Below are 16,053 nucleotides of genomic sequence, written 5' to 3' on the forward strand. Positions count from 1 at the left end.
CAACTGGAAGGAATCAGAGCTTGCATTTCTCCCACTGCTCAGCTGAGATCTGCTTCAGGCTGCTCAGCTCTCCTAAAGTGAGATAAAATTCATCCCAAAGCCAGTCCCTCAGTGCCAGAAAATGGAAATGGTCCAATGCAAACAACAGGACAAATAAGCCAGCCAACGCCAACCCTCTGTCAGTCAGCCTTCCCTCTGAAACAAAAAGCAAAGCAACTCCCAGAGGTCTCTCCCACTCCGAGCATGGCTTTGCAATTATAAATTATCCCGAGATTATCTCTGTCCCCAGCACTGCTGTATTCACCTCCTCCGTGTTTGCTGGAGGATTAATTGCTGCTGCATTGGCTGCATTGAAGAATAAAAGCTGGGGACGCAGCAAACTCCTAATTACCACCATCATTCAGTGGCAGCAACGGGTGATAAATTTAAAGCCAAATACATGAGGAAACACTTTTTGGTTTAACGTAGTCTGCAATTAACCAGCACAGACTGCTGCTGGGAAGGGAATCAAGACAAACAGGACCAGGCATCCAGAGGGTCTGAGCAACAATGGAGATTAGGGTTGCACTGGGTGAGATAGCAATGCCCAGAGCTGACCATCCTGGCATCACCAGGCACCATCTAAGGACCAGAAGGTGCTTCTTGCTCTTACCATGCCCTAGCATGATGTCTGACAGTGCCTGGGTGCAGCATCCATCTTATCCCCTGACACCCTCTGCTCCCACACAGTTGGGAGGCCTCATCTGTGATCCTCAGCTGATGGAGCATCGGCAAGACAGGAGAGGCTGCAGTGATGTCAACTTCTAGGACTCTGCATTCAAAAGAGCTGCTCCAGGACAGTCCCCACACCCAACCTCTTTCTCTGATGGACCACATAGATCATATGGCGAGATGTAGAGATATCCGAAGCAAGAGACCTGTAAGTCGAGTGCCATTGCCTGTTCCAGTGCAGAGCACTGGACTTTCAGCTTGCTTTCCTGCTCAAAGTCTGGCTGTCTCCTGAATACCCTGCCTAAGTGTGAAGGCAGTGCTGCTAGAATGGGGGAGCTCTGTCTCCCTTTACAGCCGCCAGGAACATCTCTGGCTTCCAGAAGTCACCACAGCCTCACCATCCTCATCCATGATGGGAACAAGCAGCAAATCCACTGCTCCTCACTGAATCTGGGCTGAGGCAGAGTAAAGCTGAGCTCCATGGTACTGCAGGAAGGTCCTGGACACCAGTATCACTGTGACTCCAGTGCTGCGGGACTTCCTGGTGCAAGGAGATGGGGTGAGAGCCCTGGACCCGGAGGCTCAGATGAGACACCAGAAGCTCCATGGCCCTGAGTGGGACTGGGCTGGAAATCTGTCAAGCTTTCTCATGAGATTTCCTCTCTCCCTCCTGGTTCTGTTTGGGCTGGAAACACCATGAGAATAACTTTCCTCCTTGCATTTCAGCAGTTTTGCTTCTGGGCCTGGGCTAAACAAGGAAGTGCAGAGGCGTGGGAACTGAGGGGAGACACAAACACACGAGAGCACGGTCTGAACTGCTCCAAATCTCTACGTGCGACTCACTGCCTCCGTCAAGGCGCTTCTGCCAGCTGAACTCCTCTGCCTGGGCTGACACCTTCAGGTGGAGATGGTTTTCTCAGCCTCCTCTGTGGGCCAAATCCTGATCTCCCGTTGACAGCAAAGCGATCCCAGCAATAGCCACTCAAATTTTACCAGTGTTAGACAAGCACAGTTGGATCAGGATCTTGATGCCTTTTAAAGACACATCACCCAGCCCACAGTAGAGCACTAGGACACAGAGCCCAAACCTTCGGAGAGCTTTGGTTCTTTTGCTGGCTACCACAAGATGTGGTAATAGGCCTTCAATTCTTGACGCACTCAGCATCTCAGCACCCTGAGAACAGAGTGCATTTCAGGTTAAACTGATAGTGTGGAGTACCACAAACCATCGGTGCTTCAGGCGAGGTTGATCCATTCCTGCAGGATCCAAATTTCTTCACTGCTACGTGCCTTCAGCAACCACTGACAAAACAAGGTGTGCCCACGTGAGCAGGTATGGCATGGAGGGATGAATAATGCTCCTCTCACCCCATATGTATTTCAGGATAAAGTTCAGGTATCACCACAGGCTAACGCACGACCTAACAAATGTTTAGACCAAACATTCAGTATCTCAAAGCTACAAAAAATGCGGAAATGGGAAGTTTATCCCATCCCAACCAGCTTGCAATTTAAGGCAAAAGTCTCCACTAGATTGGCATGGAAATCTCTTTGGGATTATGAGGATCTGTTCAGTAGTTCAAAGGTTAATTGGAGCAACACCAGGGTTATGAGCAGAAAGGAGGGGACAATATCTAGCAGCAAGGTTGTGGAGCTACTGAGCACATCCCTCTGGAGCATTCACCATTATTTAATTATTGCTGTACTAGTAGCTAGTATGATTTAAAGTATTCAAGGTCTCTTAGGCTTTGTGAAAGAAGCAAGCCTTTTCTGGTTTTTAAGGACGTCCTAATAGGAGATGGGTGGAGCAGCCTCCTAGCCCAGCAGGCCCAGTCTCTTAGCACTGAGCACTTAAGGCAAACGACTGCGCTTACTTGGCTATATGACTTCTAGGCAGGAGCTGGCCCAGACCGTGGCCAAAGGAGTTCTACTGCACCTCAAGACCCACAGACAGTGCTGGAACTAGCCAGGAGAGGACTCAGTGTCTTGAGAGGCCACTTCCAACCCCATGTGCCTCTGCATGCTGCTCAGCACCAAGAGATCTCCATCCTACCAGAGGCTTCTCACTGGGCATGTTATATCTGAATTTGAGCCTGTCAGGGTTAGTACCAGCTGCAAAGCCATCTTCCTTTCCTGGACAATGCTACCTGCCACTACCATCACCTACCCAGATCCTGTTCTCCTCTCCTTTACAGCAAGCACTGTCGTGTGCCTGCTCTGTACGCTAATGTTAGCTGCACAGCTGGAACTGCATCCCCAGAGGCATGTGCACAGCTTCTCCATGTCCTCAGAGAGAAGCACAGCCCTGAGCCCTGTCATCCTTTCCCTATCAGAAGAAGCAAGAGAGGTAGAGATGTACCCATGAGCCATCCTGTGACTCTGGTCCGTGCCAGCTCTCTCCAATCTGTCCTGCCCAAGGCACTTTTCCCTGTCACAGTTTGGCACATCTATTTCAGATCTCAAATGTAGAGGATTGCCACATATCACAGGGAACAAGAAACAGATTCCCACTGGGGCAGGGTCCTAGAGCAATGTGGTGTCAATGACATGCCCTTGAGGTTCAGAGGAGGAGGACACAACTGCTTGTTAATCCTGCTTCCCAGCTGGTGATTTCTAGGGATAATCTAGCCATGGAATTCTAGGGAAAACTTTAAAAGAACTTCTAGTAATGCACTGTGAGAATAAAATCCCCAGCATTGCTGCTCATTGCACAATAAACAATGTGAACCACTGGACACAGATCCAAGGCATCAGGAAACAAGCAGGAGCATCTCTACACACTTCTAGCAAAATCACCTCTCTCTTTGATTGGCATTAGAAACCTGGGCATGACCTCCCGTGCTGGGGTACATTACATGATGCCTCCAAGACTACCTTTTAGCTCCATTTTCCATGATTCCACGGTTTTCTCATGTCACTTTATGCTAGGTGCTTTCCAGCTGAAACGACTCATGTTCACAGGCTCATCCTCACCATGTTCCCCTCCTTGCCCTTTTCCCCGGCCCTCTTCCCCAGCTTCCTCAACTAGCATGAGCCTTCAGCTTGTTCTTGACCTCTCAGCATCACAGTCTTGAGCTCTTTAGATTTTGCCTGCTACTTTACCCATTAGCACTTTTATTCAAAGATGCCTGTCTTGGAGGAGAGAAAATACAGCAACCTGGAAGCACAAGGTAAGGCCACATGATTGTTCCCCCAGAAGACAAGCACGTGCTCAGTGATCAGCTAGATGTTACATTGCTTAGTCCTGCCACTGATGGCTAAGAAATGAATCAACAGGACAGTGCTGCACCTTTACACAAGCGGGAAAAAGGGCAGGGGTGAAGGTAAGTTATGAAATCAGAGCCACATTACTCAGCATGGTCAGCCTGTTATCGCATTTTGCGATCGACCCACCTGAGTCACAGGAGTGGAATTCATCTCATTTAAATTTAGACACCTAAAACGTAGAATCTTATGTCTGGCCACGCAGCTTCAGCTTCTTTTACAGGCTATGATTCATTCGACCTCTCTTGGATAGTATTGTAGATTGAATCACACTCTGCTTCTTCCTATTTCTCTGCATTGTCAATAAAACGAGCCGATGGTGACTAGTTCATCTGAAGTCAGACATCTCAATTTTTCATGCCAAAATAAGAGCAAAGGAATCCCACTCTGGGTATTGTCATTTCTCCCTAATTGAAGGGCTTAAAACTTTCAAAGCAGGAGGACAATGACAGTTGAATTTGTGGTGGGGCTTTTCATGCCAACATTCAGAGACCGTTTCTCCCCTGCCAGCTTGCTCATGTCTAGAAACGAGAACCCCTGGAGCACAGCAAAAATGAGCCAGGCTCTGGCATTTGTATGAGCAAACAGTTCTTAATTATTTGACTAATACTAGCATTGTGCAGCAACCATATACACTGAGGGGTCTGCAGAGGTTCCTTTGCCGCAAAGACCCACGTACAAATCTCCACATGGAAGGTGGATCTAGTGTTTTGGAAGTGTTTCAGGTGCAAGAGCACAATGCCAAACTGCAACTCTTTCAGGGTGTTTGAGGAGTTTATAAGGTATAATGAATCTGCCCTTTAACGTCATTTGGGTCAGGAAGGATCGGAGAGCCAGGAAAGGTGGGCTAATGCTGGTCAACTAGAAGATGTATCGCAGGCATGGTGCAAACCCTCCCATGTTCTACAGACGACAGGAGAATGCAGGCAGCAGGAATTATGGGGACAACCAAAGGAGTGGGGTTTTCCACATGGAAAGGACACAATCACCCTGGAAGGAGGCTACAGGGCCAGGCTGCAGAGACGTTCTTTGAGACATAAGGATAGAGGCAAAATTACTCATCAGCCCCTGGAAGTTGGATACCTGGGGAGATGGTGTTTCCCCCTTCATTAGGAGAGGGGTCAAATATGACTAGAAATTATGATTTTGTCATTTCAGCTCCCCACCCCCAGAAGTACTGCTAGCAGACGGCTCTGGGGCAGAGCAGAGCCAGGAGGGAAGGAAATGTCCTGGGCTGTGCCCATGGGCTGCACTCAGACCCCATGGGGCTATGGCAGAGCCAGGAGGAGAGCACTGGGGAAGGAAGTCTTACAGCAAGGTCGGACAGCAGCTGTCTCCAGGAATGAATCCAGGAGTAGCGTCCTCCTGGGATGGGCCAGGAGGATCTTGTGTTGACTGACTGCCCTTCCTGAGTTCGGGAGGAAATTAATCTCCCACCATGGGCTTCAGTTTATTTTTACATTGCAAGTTAGCCCGAAGGGAAAAAAAAAATCATAAAAAAATTCTATTCCCTAAAAGGAATCGCAAATTTCACAGCGACCTAAGGAGATTAGTCAAATCCCTGTGACCGTCAGCAGTTTCACTTAGGTCAAAGCCTGGCATAACTCAATCTCTGTGAGAAGAGAGGAGAGGAGCGGCATGGACTGCCCAGTTCTGCAGGCAGGCCAGCCTCTCAGTAAGGAGTATCTGGGGGAAATATCCCTTTTGCAGTCCCGCAGCAGAGAGGCAAAACAGTCAGACTGGCCCAGAGTGCAGGCAGTGAAAGGGAGCGTTATCTCTTGTAGATACCACAGTGAGACCTTCCAAGCTGGGAAGTAGGAGGGGGACCAATTTCCCAGGCTAGGAGACATCAAAGGCTGTGTGAAACCTTCTGAAAATGCTCACCCTGAATTTCTCATGCATGGGTGGGCATATGGGATAACTCTCCATAGGGTCAGGGAAATGTAGAAAGTGGAGCAGTTGGGTTCTGATTCGCCTCTTGCTCTGGGGAAGAAAATGAAGAGAATTTATCTCAAAAGCTAAAAATAAATATGCCACCCGCAGGTTTGGTTTTGCACAAAAATTGGCCTGAGTTAGGTAACCTAGGGCCCTTTTTGGATGAAATCATTTCCATCCACCAGCAAACATGTCTGTGTTAATGGGCTCACAGAGGCATCAACCTTTCAAGCTGTGCATCAGATTTCATCCAGGGGATCAGTAATGTGGGGGAGCTGTGGTACTGCTACTGCAAAGCACACATTCAGCAGAGAGGTGTTGGAGAAGGAAATTGAGGACAATCTTTTTGATTACTCTAAGGAGAAATAGGACTTTCAGTTCATACTCCAGAATTTTAAAAAGATCTACCTCTCGCTCAGTGCGAGGAAGGAGCCTTTTGATAGAAACCCAACAGGAAGTCTCCTGCCCTGTTGTGTGAATACAGACAGTATTGCTTTACATTGTATCATGAAGCCAAATAGGATGGGAAAGTCCACAGTGTCTGCCGTCCGCTGCGGAGATGCAGGAGACTTTTGCAGCTGTTTCCCTTTCCCTGTTAAAGTTGCTGGTGCAGTTTTTAGAAGAAACTTAACATTTTTTGCAATTCTTAGCTCTCCTCACAGGGAAACTTGTTCTCTCTTGGCTTCTCTGCCATTTGAACTCTTCCAGTAGTACCAGCCCTGAGGTTTTCAAACTTGTGAGTTAGGAACTGGGAAATCCTTACACTGATTTAGAAACTAAAAGATTAAAAACAAAACAGCAAAAGACACCTCAACTGCAGGGACTTTCAGGTTGCTTTGAGCTTTTAAAGTTGAGATGGAACAGTCCCATTGTGGTGTTTCCAGCTACCATCACACCTGCTTTTCTATCTGCTGTTTCTTGTCTTGTGTTAAGAGCTCTCTGGGGCAGAAAGCATTTTTCTGTCCTGTGAATGTGCAGCATTTAGCACAAGGCAGTCTTCAGGCAGGATGCAGCCTCCTGAGCACAGGGAGAATGAATGCAAATCATTACAATCAGCCACTCTACCTAAGAAATACATAATCTGCACAAAAAACATTTGAGGAGAAAGCAAGATAGCAGATGGATAAGGGAAGGCACACAGCACTATTGTCCACCACAGCTGCCAGCGTTTTCAGTCTTTGGTATTTGCTCCTGACCCAGTGAGAGTTTTCCTGTGGGGGGAAAAGGAACAATAAGGATGATTCCCATGTTGCTGATGCACACAGAAAAGGACATTCAGGTCCAATTTTTTAATAGCTGACATTGTGGGAGCCCCTGAAAGCCCTCTCCTGATCAGGTTCCCACTTTGCTTAGCACCGTACCAACAGACAGGAACATATTCCCACTCCCAGACAGTTTACAGACTACATACCTCTGAGGCAGGGCACGAAACCAGAAACATGGTCCTTGCCTCTACAGGTGGGAAAAGCAGATCCAGTGGAGAGAAGCTACCTGAGGTTCCACAGCACTATGCTATGGAAAGGTCAGAAACAGAGACAGAGCTTCCCAGCCACATGGCTGACTCAGACACGACAAGCTCTGCACAGATCGGGAGCAGCTCTTACTCCCAGGTGCCAGAGCAGTGCAACCATTCTTGCACAGCAACCACATCTGACCACTAAAGCCAGTCAGATCTGCTCCAGCCAGCCCTCAGACGTCTCTGCTTTTGGCCCTCTGAAAAGTCAGGTTGCTCTGAGCTGGAGTTTGTAGCCCCGCTCCTCGCCCTGGACTTACAACACACACAAAGAGGACGCAAGCCCTGATCTGTTTGATAAATTGATCTCTTCGTCATTTCCAGGAACCCTGCAAAATTGCCTTGCAAACTGCATGGCTTTGCCACTTATTTCTGCTGCAGGTGATCTCTTCCAGTCCAAAATGTCCCTGATCCGGTGACTAAAGTTTACTTTGATCTTCCTTTAAGGAGTGGGAGCTTGGAGGAAGAAGTAAGGAAGCCTGAACACTTCTGCCTCCTGCAACAACCTGACTTTGGAAACAGAAATGCAAGAGCTACTTAGAGAACCAAAATACATCTTCAAAGTATTTGATCCAGATGAAGGAGCGGGATCAAAATCACAGTAGTGCCTGCTTCTCAGATGTACCTATGTAAAGGCGGAATTTGGTTCTGGATCTACAAAAATAATAATAATAAAAAAGAAATCCTCCAACATCAACACAAGAGAATGTCCTCTACTATTCCTCTAACATCAATACAACCATAAGCATAAGTTGGACTTTGCGCTAAGTGGGTTCAGGCTGGGCAGAGGTAACATGGCCCTTTGCTCCTGATGATTTCACCAAGCTGACATTTGTTCTCATGCATTTCCCCACCCTCCACTCCCCAAAAAGCTGGACACACAGTTTCCCTAACTGGAAGAGCACATTTCACAGTAACATTTTCCAGACCACTTTGCAAGAGGTAAAGCAGGATGATTTTTTTTCAGCACAGCTTTAGTAGAAGCTCACTGCTCTTACCTGGCCCCTCTGTGTCCGTATCCTGACAGATTCCTTCGGCAATCTTCAACTTCTCTTGACTTCGCCTTTTTGTGGTGTTTGTTTCCTTGCCCTTCTTAAATAAACCATTGGCAGTTACTATGGTAACACGCCTCATTCTTTCTCTCTCCTCCCTAAAAGTCTATTTCTATTTAACAGGCTTTTAAAAAGACTCTATTTATACTCTCTTTTGTTATCCTGCCCCTGCTCCCTTGCAGTCAGACAAGGGCAGGCACAGAGTAGTGCATGCACTAGCCTGTGTTACTAATAATGGCCAACCATAAACACAAGAGCAAGCCGTGGGGATCAAAGCTGTGACCTTCATCAGGAGATGCTCTGCTTCTTAGATGAACAAAAAGGAAACCTGAGACAGGGCACACACCGCGTGCTCTGGTGGGAAGCAGTGGTAGCAGGAGCCATCCCCACCTTCCCACTCTCCAGCAGAGTGCTGAGGGGCTGCAAGCCCCCAGAAACAGCCAACATGTGAAAAAAACCTTGCTATCGCTGCAGGCAGCTTCCACCTTTCCTTGTTTCTCAGTGTCAGACATTCGTCTACATTACTGGTAATTGGTTAAAGAGAAAAATATGAGCTGTGCTCCTTTTTTGTTTCCTATTCTGTAAAAAGAAAAGTTCTCTTCCTTTCTATGCTTTTTCATTTTCAGGGCTATAAGAAAGCATCAAGGTTTACTTCCTTAAGGTTCATTATATCATTTAAACATGCAGATTACAATTTATCTTAACCCTTAGCTGAAGCAGTAGGTGTCTGAATTTTTACGATGGCAGCTTTTCTCCTATTGTTTTTCAGGCATTTCTGCTAATAAAAAAACAATGAGTCTGAAGCAGTCCAAGTACAATTTGGTTCCTTTCTCCATTGAGAGGTTTCACTTGCACAGTCAGGCTGGTGCCAGAAACCACACGTTTTTTGGTCATCTTTAGGGTGTTCCAGGAAACATATTGTCGACAGATCTCAATTTTTCAGTAGAAAAAGCAAGTAGAAGAAAGACTCCCCAGCCCTCCCCTTCTTTCCTCCACATAAAGACAGCTTTCAGGACTTCTTTATTAATGAAGAATGACCCCAACAGTTGTAAATCCATTTTCTTCTCGCTTGTGATCGCTACAGCCTGGCCAGCACAAGAAGCTGTGATGCTCTCAGAGTGACACTCCAGGAAGGGTTAAGGTATCTAAAACTACAGCCTCAATAAGCAGCTCACAAAAGTGTCCTGTCCCCAGGGTAGGATCAGTGTATGAGAATTTGCTCAGATCATGTAATGTTTGTAACTTGATTTCCTGCCGGAAAGCTTCAGTGGGTGGAGTTTCTGCTGAACCAGACAGAACTAGAACTATTTCCTTCTCCAGATCGCTTGTGCATGTCCAGTCAAGCTCAACTGAATTAATAGCAACCGGCTTGTTTCCCCCACACACCCCTTCCCATTCACCTCTTGCAGTGGAGATACGGGAAGCATGTGATAATCTTCCTGCCAGGGCAAGTGCCTCAGGAGGTGGAATGATCCCGCAACCTTGGGCAAGTCCCGTTCTTTCTCTGCACCTCTGGTCCATTTCTTGTTATATTCTGGAGAAAGGATGTCCTAACGACCAGTGTCCTGCCCTACAAATTTCCTACATGACCTTGGGAAAGTCAGTTAACCTTCACCTGCCTCCACTTTCCATGAAACGGAGAGGAAACTAGCAGGCAGCTTGCTCACCACCAGCGTTAAACCAGGGCCCATGATGACTGAAAGTAGGAACCTCTCCAGTTTTAGCTTAAAGACCAGTTGCTATTGTCTCCTGGAACAGTGCAGACCTGTGGTGGATTGCCGGGAGCACTTCTGCAAGGGAAAAACAGCCCTGTAACCTCCCACACTCCCAACTGCAAACTGATTCATTCATCTCCTGCCTCTGCCATCTCAGGAACCCTGAATTTCCCTCACATCCATCACTGAATGCAACCAAACCTCCTTGGAAAGGCCAGATCCAGCTCCAGGTGCTTGGTTTTTTACCAAAGTTCTAGGTTTCACCAAAGTGGTGTAAGCTAAATCCCAGCAAGATGCTTTTGTCTCTACAAAGAGCATCCACACAGGGATGAATGCATGCCTAGCCAAGTGAGATCCTACGGATCTCATAGGAGAACAAATCAAAGCTGGGGACAGAGATCTACCCCATGTACAGCTTCAGGACTCCGCTGGCTCTGAATGGTGCAAGAGCAAGTTATTTGAGGTTCAGCTGGTAATCCTGACACTTCATTATCAAGGTTAAGATGAAGGTGGGCAAGCTCCCTTCTCTCAGTTGATTTTCAGCAGCACTTTTCGAAAATCCTTCCCAGGGTAAACAGCAAAGTCACCCCAACCGAAAGAAATGAAGCACTGTGGATTTTTTTCTCACAAGACCAAGGAGGAAACTACTCTGAGGCACAGCAACATTTCTGAGTTCCGTGTTTCTCACCCTTTTCCAATTGCTGTCTCCCTACCAGCCTGCCAGTCGCAGTACTCGCCTTTGCTGGACACCTGGGGCACACCCTCTCCCCCCCACACCGATAGTATCATGTCCTTAGGATGTGTCTACACTCCCAGGTAGAGCTGGTTACGCAGAGTAGTACTTTCCTTAGGCCTGGCTAAGTCTGGAGGCCTGGGTGTGAGATAGAAAGTAGGCACTGCCTCTTATCATACAAGGAAGATTTTGCAAGTATGTCCTTTAATGAGGTTCTTTGAATAGGTATGTGGGGTTGGCTGCAGGTAACTTCTGGCAGCGAGCAGGGTTCTTGCAGCATGTACCAGCCCAGGTTTCCAGTGCCAGATGAAGTGGGGCAACCAGCCGCCCCCAACCAACCTCCTTAAACCGAATGAACAATTCACCTTCTTTCATAAAAAAGGACAAAACCATAGCATCACTGAAAGAACTGTCACTGGGACCTAAACTCAAAATGTTTATCTATTACTGTTACTTCATCTCCTTTCTGATTGCTGGCTTGCAGGCGTGGGAATGCAATGTGTATGGTTTTGTTTTTTAAATTGCAATCATTTTGCAGACCACCTTCAGACATGCTGGGGACCACCAGTAGTGCTGGGACCGCATGTGAAGAAGCCCTGCCCTAGGAGACCCATCCTGCCTTCCCTGATGTGGTTAAAACGCCATTCCACGTTGTGGTGCCTGCAAGGATTTAAGCACGTTCTCAGCCCAGACAAAAGCCCTGGACTATGCCATGTGCCTGAGAAAGCAGGACTGAGCTTCAGCTGTGTAGGAGGGCAGTTGCAAGAAGCCAGGCTATCTGCAGCACTCGGTAGTGATCCGTTTAGAGCCTCCCCCATATCTCTGACATGCAAATGCAACTTCTTAGTCTCTGAGCCCAGCTCTTTCTGTTCTGAAGTCTTCGTTGGCTATTAATACCTGGGGAATCTGTGAAGTAGGCAAACAAGGTTTTGATGAGTGTGGGAAAAAGAAAGGCGTTACCATGTATGAGTGAACTTCAGTTTCGCTCGTGTGCTGAATTAGTCAGTGCCTCCAAGTGAATTCCAAGTGCTGGTCCAGCTGTTAAATGACTCTTCTTGAAGAGGTAAGTGCTCCATTTTGAGCCTCTTATGGAGGAAAAGCTAACCTAAAAAAATAGAATAAAATCTGAATCAGAACTATTGCATAGATTTTCTTTTTTAAAATTTTTTTATTTATTTTTACTTTCTTATCTCTCCCAGGAAGAAAAAGTATCCACTAGTCAATGCACAGCAGCTTCTGAGACCTCTGCATGCTGAAGAAACCCAGGTTGCTAGTAGTGCAAGTGACCGTGTTGTCTGTGTCAGGACTGGAGACTGGAAACCTCATCCAGATGTGAAGTCCCAGAGAAATATGATGTGATAACTGCTTCACCACAGGAAGAGGTGTAGGTAGTCAAGACACAAGCTCCAGTGGCTGAGAAACTCGGTGGATGACTTGTTCAGTTTAAACAGTTAGTGGATGGTAAGGAGGCATCAGTGCTGAAACATTAACACTGGCATATCAAGAATCCATGTTTCACTTCCTACCCTGGAGGAGTAGCTCCTCCTGCAACCTTTCAAACACAGAATTATCACTTTTCTGCTGCTTCCCTCTCTAACACAGCAGCTGTGAGAAGTGTTGTCTGCAGGTGGCAAAAAGGAGAGTAATTTTTTCCATCAGTTCAGTGTTAATGGTGTCCCGGCTTGAAGAAACCCGCATTTGGCTGAAAGTGAAATGACAGAAGGGGTAGGGAAGGACCATGGAAAAAAAAAATTACAGAAACTCAGACAAAACAGGTGTATGGATTGCATTTCCATCCTTTCTGCAAACATGGAGGCTGCGTGGGCTTGATCCAGGAAAGTGTCCTAGCTGTAATAAAAAGCACTTTGACAAGCACACATTAAAACATGTCCAGGCTTTCCACTAACACTAAGGCAAATACAGCCCTCTGGGATTAGTATCTGCGCAGAGGTTACAATCCTTCCACATTGCTTTTCAGTGCATTATGCTGAAAAACATGCTCAAGGATGCTAACATGCACAGGAGATTGTTGATATTTGTGCTGAAAATCCATTCAAATTCAGGAAATTACAGCTAACATGAAGCCTGTTTGATCCTCTTAAGGCAGTGACCTGATTGTGGAAACATTTCTCTCTGCCTGTTTCTCTAAAATGCAGAGAATTGAGGTAGGGCTTGACTGAAGATGGATTCAGGCTTGCCAGGAGACCTGAATGTGTTCCTCAGTTGTGTTGCATATCGATTCTTAATGTCTCCATTTTCCCTCCAGCGTACAGTGGACAAATGTTCCCCTACCAAAGAGCAGCAGCAAAACTGGTATGAATTTACACCCACAGCTGAGAAGCTATGCTCTCAGGCAGAGCAAGCCTTCAGCCTCACCCATGCAAGAGGGATCAAGCTGGGTTTGACAGAACTTCTGAGGCCATGTGGTGGAGGCTCACGCTGTTGCCCCTTTTTCTTTTGCCAGAGCTGTCAAGCTGAGATTGTGCTCGAGCGCTAGAATTTGCCATGTGACATTTCAAATGGTAAGCAAAGAACAGCTTGCCAGCCACTTCTCTCAGGTTCTCAACTAAATAAAAACAGATTATTGGCATTTGCTACATCTGAAAGAAAGGCGGGTCTGTCATATTCACAAACAGTAAAGGATACAGAAAAACAAACGTATTCCCTCAGAGCCAAATGCAGTTCCTCATCATGCCTGGGAATCCCCATGGAAGGAAAAGGGGTCATGCTGTTTTAACAAGAAAGGATTTGACCAAAAATACTCAACCAAATAGAGCAGCTGCAAAGTTGTTTTTCGCTGTGCTGGATTTTTTGTTTGTTTGGTTTTTTGTTTCAGTTTTCAATTTTTTGCTTTTATAAAGAGCTTTTTGCAAGCGGGTTTCTCAGTCAGTCCTACCATCACCAGCAATAGCAGGAGGACTTCTGCCCTCCAGAGCTTTCGCTAAGCTTTGCCAGACTAATTCTAGCACCACCGAAAGTCACACTCTGAGTATTTAATTAAAAACATTGATGTGAATAACAGATAATTTTCTCACTTTAAAAGTAGCAGGGAGTCAAACAGCAAAGCCTAAATGTCAGTAGCAAGGGAAGTAACAGTTTTCTTTCTGTTTTCAGCAGACATCTATTGCAAGGTGTGAATTTGCTGATGTCTAACCAAGGTTAAGCTTATGCTATGCCTCTGCCTCGAAAGGTGAAGGGGAAGGAGAGAACTAGGCATGCCAATGGATATCCCGTTTATACAGCTGCTTGTTTTCAGTAGAAACTGAATGCTTCTAATAACCTTTGCAATTGGTCAACAGATTTAAAATTTTTAGCAAAGGGTCCATTTTCTATATTGACATATATATACAGTAGTTGCGCAGTAGTTTCATCTCATTAAGAAACCTTAGTAAAATTTATGTGTTTCTTTTATTATTTTTTTTGTATGATGCATTAAAAAAATCTGAACCTTTTCTTTCCTTTTTTTTTCCTCCTCTCTTTTTCTGTTGGAAACACTCACTATGCCAAATCGTCCTTTCTCAAGTTCTGCTGGAGGACTTGCTGTAGGTCGTGACAGGTCGGCCCCTAACCAAAGAGAAGGCCTCCTGGCCCTTTTAACAAAGTATGTTCTCAGAAACATAAAGCACTGTCAGACAGTGCTGGTATAGAGGGCACCATTTTAGTGCCTTTCAGGGAAGAGGAAAAAAACATCCTTGAAATGCAAGCGCATCTGAGGATATCCCAATATTCAGCTGCTGTCCCTTCAACTCTACGTATTTGTGTATGACATCTGAAGAATCACCTCATACCTCTGTGCCTGTTTGTCACCCTAAAAATCCCTATCCTACTATTCCCAGAATCACAGATTGGTAGGGGTGGAAAGGACCTCTTGAGATCATCTAGAGCAGGATCACCTAAAGCAGGTTGCACAGGATTGCATCCAGGCGGGGTTTGAATCTCTCCAGAGAAGGAGACTGCACAACCTCTCTGGGCAGCCTGTCCCAGTGCTCGGTCACCCTCAGAGTGAAGAAGGTTTTCCTCATGTTCAGATGGAACTTCCTGTGTTCCAGTTTGTGCCCGTTGCCCCTTGTCCTGTCACTGGGCACCACTGAGAAGAGTCTGACCCCATCCTCTAGACATCCACCCTTTAGATATTTGCAAGCATTGATAAGTTCCCCTCTCAGTCTTCTGCAGGCTAAACAGACTCAGCTCTCTCAGCCTTTCCTCATACGAGAGATGCTCCAGTCCCCTCATCATCTTCGTAGCCCTCCGCTGGACTCTCTCCAGTAGTTCCTTGTCTTTCTTGAACTGGGGAGCCCAGAACTGGACACAATATTCCAGATGTGGCCTCACTTGGGCAGAGTAGAGGGGGAGGATAACCTCCCTCAACCTGCTGGCCATGCTCTTCTTAATGCACCGCAGGACACCATTGGCCTTCTTGGCCACAAGAGCACATTGCTGGCTCATGGCTTTAATGTCTGTGAAGCCCATGGCTGCCTCTGCAGTGACTTCTGCTAAGAGTCCTCAATAAATAAGAAATAAATTGAAAGAGGTAACTTGTGCTGCAGTCAGGTGATCTGTTCCCATTCCTTTGAATTTATGGTAGTTCTTTACGCCACAGATGTAGACAGGGATTGATAGCCACAAGGGTTGACAATCCAAGGTGAGGCCCTTGGCCAGAAAGGCTGAGCGATGGCAGCTCCTGAATCTCATCAGTCCCTGGGGCGGCAACCCACTGGGCGACACTGCTGTGCCTTGCATGTATCCAGCACCACTAATGGTAAGATGTTAAATATATCCTTTATAGCACTTCAGGAATGAGTGGCCTCCTCCTCACACCTGGCCTGGCTGACGGGGGCCCTTGTGGGCCTCTGTCTGGCCTGTGCTGCCTATGAGATGGGTTCACCCCTGTACCAAGCTCAGGCCTGTGCTGCCTGCCCTTTCCCTAGGCCTCCCTCCTTGCCTTCCTCTTGGTCTTCCTCATCTTATTGTTATCTTCTCCTTCTCCTCCTCCTCCTTCTCCTCCTCCAACACTCACCTTATCCCCTGCACACTCACCTCATACCCCTCGCCTCAACCTGGCCCCGCCCAACCCCCGCCTGACCACGCCCCTTCCCTGACCACGCCCACCACATAGCTCCTCCCCCGTCC

General features: G+C 46.9%; 1 long non-coding RNA gene across 1 annotated transcript in view; it reads right to left on the reverse strand.

Annotated features, from left to right (window-relative positions):
- Positions 1–8,574, reverse strand: part of LOC129203117 (uncharacterized) — a 77,167-nt gene extending 68,593 nt beyond the window's left edge. Inside the window, exon 1 of the long non-coding RNA XR_008575916.1 lies at positions 8,422–8,574. This is a non-coding gene — a long non-coding RNA (uncharacterized LOC129203117). The remainder of the gene's footprint in view (positions 1–8,421) is intronic.
- Positions 8,575–16,053: the final 7,479 nt, after the last annotated feature.

This window comes from Grus americana, chromosome 2, assembly GCF_028858705.1.
Source record: "Grus americana isolate bGruAme1 chromosome 2, bGruAme1.mat, whole genome shotgun sequence".
Lineage (NCBI taxonomy): Eukaryota > Metazoa > Chordata > Aves > Gruiformes > Gruidae > Grus > Grus americana.